This window comes from Panthera leo, chromosome B4 (assembly GCF_018350215.1).
Source record: "Panthera leo isolate Ple1 chromosome B4, P.leo_Ple1_pat1.1, whole genome shotgun sequence".
NCBI lineage: Eukaryota > Metazoa > Chordata > Mammalia > Carnivora > Felidae > Panthera > Panthera leo.
In genome coordinates, this window is record NC_056685.1 from 88,652,476 (window position 1) to 88,661,774 (window position 9,299).

Sequence of the window (9,299 nt, forward strand, 5' to 3'; positions counted from 1 at the left end):
ACAAGAAAACAAGGTAAAACATGGTTTGTATGGTTTTCAGACTCTCTGCAATGCATGGAGTATGAGAACCTTTGGAAAACACAACTACGAGAAATTTGTATGCCCTTCCCTGGTATATTCTCATCTCTCTGACTTCTCCTTAAACAATTACTAGAGTCTTTTGGGGTTGATCCAGCTAGCAAAAAAGAATGTAAGATTTTTTGGGGCGCCTGGGTGGCTCAGTCGGTTAAGCGTCCGACTTCGGCTCAGGTCAGGATCTCATGGTCCGTGGGTTCGAGCCCCGCGTCGGGCTCTGGGCTGATGGCTTGGAGCCTGGAGCCTGCTTCCGATTCTGTGTCTCCCTCTCTCTCTGCCTCTCCCCCATTCATGCTCTGTCTCTGTCTGTCTCAAAAATAAATAAAACGTTAAAAAAAATTAAAAAAAAAAAAAAAGAATGTAAGATTTTTAAATTTACCATATGCCGATCAATTTTTTTTCTGGGTTGAGTTTACTGACACTGACCCCAAAGAAACATTTTAGAAGAAAGTGATCAGGTAGAATCTTCTCTTGACATAGATCTCATCAACTAGAGCTTAATTTCCATGTTTTGTTTTCTGGGTTTTGTTATTTGCTCATTCATACATGCAAAAACAGAGCTCAGCTCGTATGCTAGCAAGAGGAATTAAAATTTTATATTTCCCTAGAATTGAACTTTGAAATAGAATAACAAAGGCTCTTGGGAAAAGTGTTAAGTCTAACAGATGGAACAATTTCACATTTTAATTCCAACATGAGGTTTTTAGTTATTGTCAGTAAGTGGTGAGAGTCCTTCCCATTGTTTGTTTATCTGGACTTATATTCATCTCACCAAGGCCAATATTCAGAGATTTACATGTGTGTTTTAAAGGAAGACTATATCACAAGTGAGATTATTATACTCCAGAATAGCAGTTTTTACATACGTACACACACACACACACACACACAATATACCCACACAAAATACAAAAGCAAAAACCTTTGCATCCATGTATATGGTGACTGTATAATTATTACTTCAGTTAGGAAGATACTATTAAATTTTCTATTCCATCTTGAGTCAGTAAGTTAGTTTTCAAGTAATTTGTCTATTCATCCAAATTATCAAATTTTGGCAAAAAACTATAATAATAAAATATGTAAAATAAAAAATAGTATAAACTATACTTCTTTACCATTCTTTTAATATCAGTTAGACCTATAGTGAATACCACTCTGTTATTGGTCATTTCCATTTTCTTTTTCCTTGATCAATTTAATTAGGGGGTTATCAATTTTGTTACTCATCAAAAGAACCTATTTTTGACTGTTAATTTTCTCATTGCTTGTTAATTCTCTATTTCATTTATTTTTATTCTTATCTTTACTATTACCTTCCTTCCACTACCTTTGAATTTACTCTTTTTCCGGATCCTTAAGGTGAAATCTTCAATAATTGGCTTTAAAACTTTCTTCTTTTCTAGTATAAGCATTGAAAGTTATAAATTTTCTCCTAACCATTGTTTGAAGCTGCATCATACAAATTTTGATATGTGTTGTATTTTCCTTGCCATTGAGTTAAAAATATTTTCTAATTCCTCATGTAATTTTCTTTGACCCATGAGTTGTTTAGAAATGTGTTATCTACTTTACAAGTGTTTGGCATTTACTCTTGATATTGATTTCTAGTACAAGTCCCTTGTGGCCAGGGAACATACTCTGTATGATTTTAGTATTTTTAAATTTATTAAGACTTATTTTATGGCCCATTATATAGTCTGTCTTGGTTTATGTAACATCTGTATTTGAAAATAATGTATATTGTGCCACTGTTGGCTATATTGTTCTATATTAATTAGGTAAAAGTAGTTGATAGTGTATTCAGAAATCCTATGCCTTTACCGATTATCTGTGAAATTGTTTTATTATTTATAAAAGAGAGATTTTGAAATCTCCAAATATGATTGTGGATCTATGTGTCCCTTCAATTCTGTACATTTTTGTTCCATCTATCTTTTGATGCTGTTTTGAGGTACCTACACATTTATGATTTTTATGTCTTCCTGATGAATTGGCTGTAATATGCCTTTTTATCTGTTAATATTCTTGGTCAAGAGGTTTATCTGATATTAGTATGGTCACCAGCTTTCCTATATTTACTGTTTGCAGGGTGTATCTTTCTTTCTCCACTCAATTTACTTTCAGCCTACCTCTCTTGTATATTACAAGTCAGTCTCTTGCAGACAGCATATGGGTGGGTCTCTTGATCAGTGCTCAGTTTTCTTTCCCTTTCATTATTTTGGCTTCATTCACATTTCTTAGTCTTTCTTGGTGCTTCAACTCTTTAGACTAAAACCCTAATATGTATTTTTTAAATTTATTTAGAGAAAAAGCGAGAGCGAATGGGGTAGGGGCGGAGAGAGAGAGAGAGAGAGAGAGAGAGAGAGAGAGAGAATCCCAAGCAGGCTCCTCACTGCCAGCGTGGAGCCCAGTGAGGGGCTCGAAATCATGAATCACGAGAAAATGACCTGAGCCAAAATCAAGAGTTGGATGTTTAATGATGCTTAATGGACTGAGTCACCAAGGTACTCCAAGACCCTAATATTTAATGTAAGTCATTATTTAACAGCCCCTTCCTGCACCCAGTGTTGAGTCAAAGATATCATTATAGTTGCCACTTTCTCAACTCTTTCAACAATATTATACCTTTCTTACGATGCAGAAATCAAGATTGCCCAAGAAATTCCTAGTAATAGTCACTAAATCTAAGTTTAACTCCTTGTACTTATTATTTTAAAAAGCTAAAATTTATTTGGTACATGGGTAGGGATAACCCTCTGCTTGCATGCACGCTCTATTACAGGTTCTGATCAGGGCTAGAGTTGTGTGGCCCTTAGCAGACTATTCAGCTGAGGACAGAGCTACTGATAACTCAGAATCCTGTTCCAGGTAAATAACTGAGGACCTGAGGCCTTTTTTTTTCAAATATAGCCACAGTTGTTTTTTTCCCCTAAATGCCCTTCCATTCCTTCCCCCATTGATACACATGTAACACTTTTCAGTCCACTCCCATTCTCTCAAAATATTGTTGTTATTTACATGTTACCTTTTCAAAATGAGCTTTGTACTCCCTGAAACTGGCTGTCTCTCCCTCTGAAATAAAACCAGTACTAAAGGAAACTGTCATTATACTGAAATCCATCTGGATGGTTGATTAATTTCATATCGTGTTTGCTCTTCCTAAGCCATTATAGCCATGACTAAATAGGGACCCCCTGATCCTATAGATTTCTTCAAAAAATATTTAATGAGTGTTGCTGTGTGCTAGGCACTGTTCTAGGAACCAGAATACAGAGGTGAACGAGACAGGAAGTCTCACTCTCATGGATTTTAGTTTGTTGTGATCAGAGGCTGACAATAAGTTAACAGAAAAATAAACAAGACATTTTCAAATGCCTAGAATTTTGCTGAGTCTCATGAGAGGGAAGAGTATGAGAGGAAACAAAGCTTAGAAAATTACAGGGTCCTTATTCCTTTCCTAGACAAATCCAGGGTGGATTTGGGGGGCCGTTATAGGATCCAAGATAGATCCAAAGACCTAGGACAATAAGAAGAGAGCCACACCCCTTTCTTGAATAGAGTACAGGAAAGAAGCAAGACTTCAGTATTTCCTCCAGGCTCTGCACGCTTTAGGAGCAAAAGAAATAATGACTTGTGATGTCTACACAGATGGTCTGAGACATCCCCACAGAGTTCTGTGTTCTCCCAGGATGTTTCAGAAAAATGTTGAAATGCAGAGAGAGGCATGATTATAACATATATTATTGGCAGGCCAAAGAGGCCTTATAATTGAAGCATGAATGTTGACCTTAAGAGATCTCTTTTTCTGCTTTAGAATCTTAGTCTTAACCCCAGCTGCTATGGTCTAGGAAACAAGTCCAATGCTACCCACCCCCACCCCCCAAAAGAAGAAAAAAATAAAAAGAATAAAAACACTGAAGAATTAAAAGTAACCCTACAGATAATTAAAAGCCAGTGTTGCCCAAATTACACTAAAGCTCCCATACACGTGCATATGGAATTTACCTTCATACAGCCAGCCCCCTTTATGCTTTCCATGACTTCTAAGGAGAAAAATGCTTGGATTTTTTTCCAGTTCCCTTTAGATTTGTATGAACATTTGCAACTGCCTCACACTCCCCCCTAGATAATCAGTGCTTATAATGCATTCAGTTAAGTCAGCCATGTCCATGGGTGGATAATTGCTTGTGATTTCACAGATAGACAGTTTCTTTGGTAGTGAAGCTAAAATACCATTACTGGATCAAGGCCCACGGCACAGGGCTGGAAGAACACAGTCTGCCCACATTTTGGCAGGACTAAATCACTTTTACACAGGCTCTCTGCCTCTCTTGATTCTCTAGTCTTGGAAAAATTTTTTTGAAGTTTGATTAGTTTTTTTGAAGTCTGATGAAGTTAAAAATTCTCAGAAGAGCCATCTCGAAAAGCCATATAGGGCTTAAATATGTCTGTGCATTTTTTAGTCACTGATCTCCAGAATGAAGAAGGGCTTTTGAAACATATTGCTTTTTTTTTTTTCATTTGTAAGTTTATTATTTTTATGGCTGTATTCCTAACTATTCACAATTTTTATTACCACTTTTCAAAATTGTAACTCTGGAAATGCCCAAAGATATCAGTGTCTTTTTAAAAAAAAATTTTTTTAATGTTTATTTATTTGTGTGTGTGTATGAGATATATATATAGAGAGAGAGACAGAGAGAGAGAGTAGGCGGAGGGAGAGAGGGAGGGAGACACAGAATCCAAAGCAGGCTCCAGGCTCTGAGCTGTCAGCACAGAACCTCACACGGGGCTTGAACTCATGAACTGTGAGATCATGACCTGAGCTGAAGTTGGATGCTTAACCATCTGAGCCACCCTTGTGCCCAATACATGCTTTTTATAGTAAAAAAGAAAATTCCAACCCATACTTTAACCACTTTGAAACCCAAGTGTGACTGGCTCCTGAGTATTGGGAGAACACCAGCCTCCCAGTAGGTACTGGCAGGACTGTGCAAATAGATGCCTGTCCACAAGCTGAGACTGTGGCAGAATTCATGATCAACCATTGGATGCAGTCCGTGGACCGAATGTTAGAATCAGCATATGAGCAATATCAGCAAAAGTTAGGTATGATTTCAGGCCCTTTGCCTCTAGGTGTCTGAAGTATCATATGCTTTAGGTTTCCGCAGGTTCCATGACCTGGCAACATCTGAACCTTCTTTTTAGATGTCCTTAGCTTCCCAGAGACTTACTTTCTCATGGCTTCTTCTGCCTGGCATGCTGTGTTTCTCAGGATGTCAAATAGACCTCTCCACTGTTCTCTGCATTGAAATCATGTCTAGCGAGCATTTTACAAACACAAGATGGATATATGCAGATCGCAAAAAGACGAGCAGTATCATGGACCAGTTAACCTCCCATCTGTCCTTTCTGACCTTCTCTCACTTCACTTGGCTCTTACTTTCTAACACACAGAAGGTGGTGCTCAGTGCCATCAGGATGCCATTCCTAGATATGGCGATGGGGCACATATGTGATTAGTAATATACAATCCAGAGCATATCTTAACATAATATTTGCTCCCCAGTCTGGGATAGGGGGCTTGCTTTCCTGGGTTTTTGGTGAAAATAATAGATTAGTGGAGGATGACTGAGTTCATGCTACGAAATGAGTAATATATACACTTTTACTAAATAGTTCTTTAGTACATGGACTGCCTGAATGTTATACAATAGAGTATGAGTCACCGCTGTCCTCTCTTTCTTCTCGCATAATCCACATCCTGCTGATCCCTCTTATCTGTGTTTCATGTTGTTCCTGCATGGTGGCAGTCTTTGCTTTCTGTCTCTAATGATGTACGTGCTCAACTTCCGCGTTAAGAACAATCTTCTTCCGTTGTGTTTCTAAGGGTGCTTCTCTCTCAACATTTGACAAAACTCCCCTTGGCAGTGTCTTACTTATTCTTCTCTCATTTCACTGATGAGTAAAGTTATGCTCCAAATCTTTTGGGCAGAAAAGTCATACCCATCTTGGTACCTTATTGGAAAATGGAATTGCTGCATGAACTGAAGCCCTGACACTTTGTGACTGCCCTTTAGCATCCCCCGGGGCTGCCAGGCTTCAGGCTTCCACTGTTAAACCCTTCCCTGCCTCTTTAACATAAGTAGTCCCTGAAATATGTTGAAAAACTTTGTATTTATTTTTTTTAATGTTTTACTTATTTTTGAGAGAGAGAGAGTGAGTGAGTGAGAGCTGGGGAGGGACACAGAGAGAGGGGGAACAGAAGATCTGAAGTGGGCTCAGCGCTGACAGCAGCAAGCCTGATGCGGGGCTCCAACTCACAAACTGTGAGATCATGACCTGAGCCAAAATCCGACGCTCAGCTGACTGAGCCACCCAGGCGCCCAAGACTTTGTGTTTAACTGAAGATCACCCACGCATGCATGCACACACCCCCACAAATGGAGAGATAGGGTTCCAATTTCCGTTGGGAGAGGTCCTAAGTAAAAAAGAGAAGTGGATGCAGTCCGTGGACCGAATGTTAGAATCAGCATATGATTCTGAGTATGAATATGAGTAACTGGGTTTCAGCTGAAAAAGCTGTGGTTATAAAGTGACATAATGTATAAAAAACTTCCAGCTGTAAACTGACGCACGCTGGACACAAATAACAAGCTGATGTGAAAATGTGATGTGACTGTGCCATTAAAAAATATCACTGAAAAAATATATATCACTGACAGCAAAACAGGCTGTGGATTTTTTTTAACTTCAGCGTCCATAAATATCTCATTATCGCTGTCGGACAATTGCATTTATTTCAGAATGGGTTTTCTGTTCTAGGGACAGTTTGCAGACATTCGGCTATCCCATTTTACAAGTTCTTTATAGTGAAATGATGTGCTCTGTGTTCTCTAACATTGGGTTTTCATCCCATTTTATAGTAACATGTGCAGAAGGCACCTGACTCCGTGGTGGTACGTGCCTTAAGGAACTGTCACGCCTCATGTTCACTCTGTGGACTCTCCAGAAACTCACTCGAAACTCAGGATATATTCCCTGTTTTACCTCTTCCTTTCCATCACAAACCCTCTTGTTCTTACCCTCTGTGTTCAATTTCTGTCCCCCTCCTCACACATGGGCTCTGTCTCCCTGCCCAGCAACCTCACATTAATACGATATTAAGACTATATTCCTGGCTTTATACTCCAAGTTCTGTTTCTGGGCTCACCCTGCATCTTGGGGTATTGTTGAGGCTCCCTGTGACCTAAGTCACATCCGTCACTCCAAGTTCACTCTTGCCTGAAAATGAGTTTAAGAATCATACTTTCAAAGTTTTGAGGGGAGAACCTTCTCTTCCTCTCAAATACTTTCCTCGCCTGTTTGCTAGTACCTATAGTTAATTTATGCCATAAACAAAACACTATATCATAATGTCATGAAATTTTCTTTTCATTCTAGAATCTTTGGTGTGTTGGCTTTTATTTATTTATTTATTTTTTTTTGCTTGTATGTGACAAGAGGGCTCCCTAAGCCCCTCCCCTTCTTCAGGAGGCCTGGGATGGAAACTATGTAAAGATCAAAGACTCTCAGTATATTGGGGGATGAATTGGGGCAAGAATTCCCCAGTAGCTGAGGGCCTCTCTCTTCCTCTTGCTATTGCTGGGGCTGGTGGTCCAGGCGGCTCTTACTCCTTGGAGGTCATGTTGACGGTAAGGTCCACCACCCATTTGCTGTAGCCAAATTCATTGTCATACCAGGAAATGAGCTAAACAAAGTGGTCACTGACAGCAATGCCAGCCCCAGCATCAAAGGTGGAAGAGTGTTAAAGTCACAGGACACAACCTGGTCCTCACTGTAGCCCAGGATGCCCTTGAGGGAACCTTCCCATGCCTGCTCTCACCACCTTCTTGATGTTACTGTATTTGGCAGCTTCCTCCAGGTGGCAGGTCAGATCCATGACCAACACATTGTGGGTGGGGACATGGAAGGCCATGACAGTAAGCTTCCCATTCAGCTCAGGGATGACCTTGCCTATAGCCTTGGCGAGGCCAGTAGAAGCAGAGATGATGTGGTGGGCAGCCTCTTGGCCATCACACCACAGCTTCCCAGAGGCCCCACCCATGGTCTTCTGGGTGGCAATGATAGCATAGACTATGGTCACGAGTCCCTCCACAATGCCAGAGTTGTCATGGATGACCTTGGCCAGAGGGGCCAAGCAGTGGATGGTACAGGAAACGTTGCTGACAATCTTGAGGGAGTTGTCATACCTCTCGTGGTTCATGCCCATCACAAACATGGGGGCATCAGCAGAAAGGGCAGAGATGATGACCCTCTTGGCCTCACCCTTCCGGTGAACACCAGCCTTCTCCATAGTGGTAAAGACTCCAGTGGACTCCATAGCATACTCTGCACCAGCATCACTCCATTTCATGTTGGTAGGATCTTGCCCTTGGAAAGTGAAGATGGTTTTTCCATTGATGACAGTGGAAAATTGTCAGCCTTGACTGTGCTGTTGAATTTGCCATGGGTAGAATCATACTGGAACATGTAGACCATATAGCTGAGGTCAATGAAGGGGTCACTGATGGCGACAATATCTACGTTCCCAGAGTTAAAAGCAGCCCTGGTGACCAGGCATCCAATATGGCCAGATCCATTTACTCTGACCCAGACCATCACGTCTCCGAGATGCAGCTGCCACTGCACCAGAAGATGCTACTGTGTGACAAACAGGGAGGAACAGAGAACCCGTTCTAGAATCTTTGATACTTGCTAAAGTTTGAATCATCCTGGGATTGGCAGTTTTTAAATCTGGGAAAAAGTTTTTTTTTTATTAAATTTTTTTTTCAATGTTTATTTATTTTTGAGACAGAGAGAGACAGAGCATGAACGGGGGAGGGTCAGAGAGAGGGAGACACAGAATCCGAAACAGGCTCCAGGCTCTGAGCTGTCAGCACAGAGCCTGATGCAGGGCTCAAACTCACGGACAGTGAGATCATGACCTGAGCCGAAGTTGGCCGCTTAACGGACTGAGCCACCCAGGCGCCCCAAATCTGGGAAAAAGTTTTAATAAGGAGACAGAACCTTGGGACTGCGTTGGAGGGGCAAGATCTAGGACACCAGATATGTGTGTGGGAACACATGCATGTGTGTGCGCTTACATGTGCTCAGAATAAGGCCACTGTTTCTGTCTCCAAATCACAAAGTTACCCTTCATTTTGCTGCAAATTTTTATT

At 40.6% G+C, this 9,299-nt stretch overlaps 1 pseudogene; it reads right to left on the minus strand.

The window, feature by feature from the left end:
- Positions 1-7,608: 7,608 nt before the first annotated feature.
- Positions 7,609-8,854, minus strand: LOC122223660 (annotated as a pseudogene).
- Between the last annotated feature and the right edge of the window lie 445 nt (positions 8,855-9,299).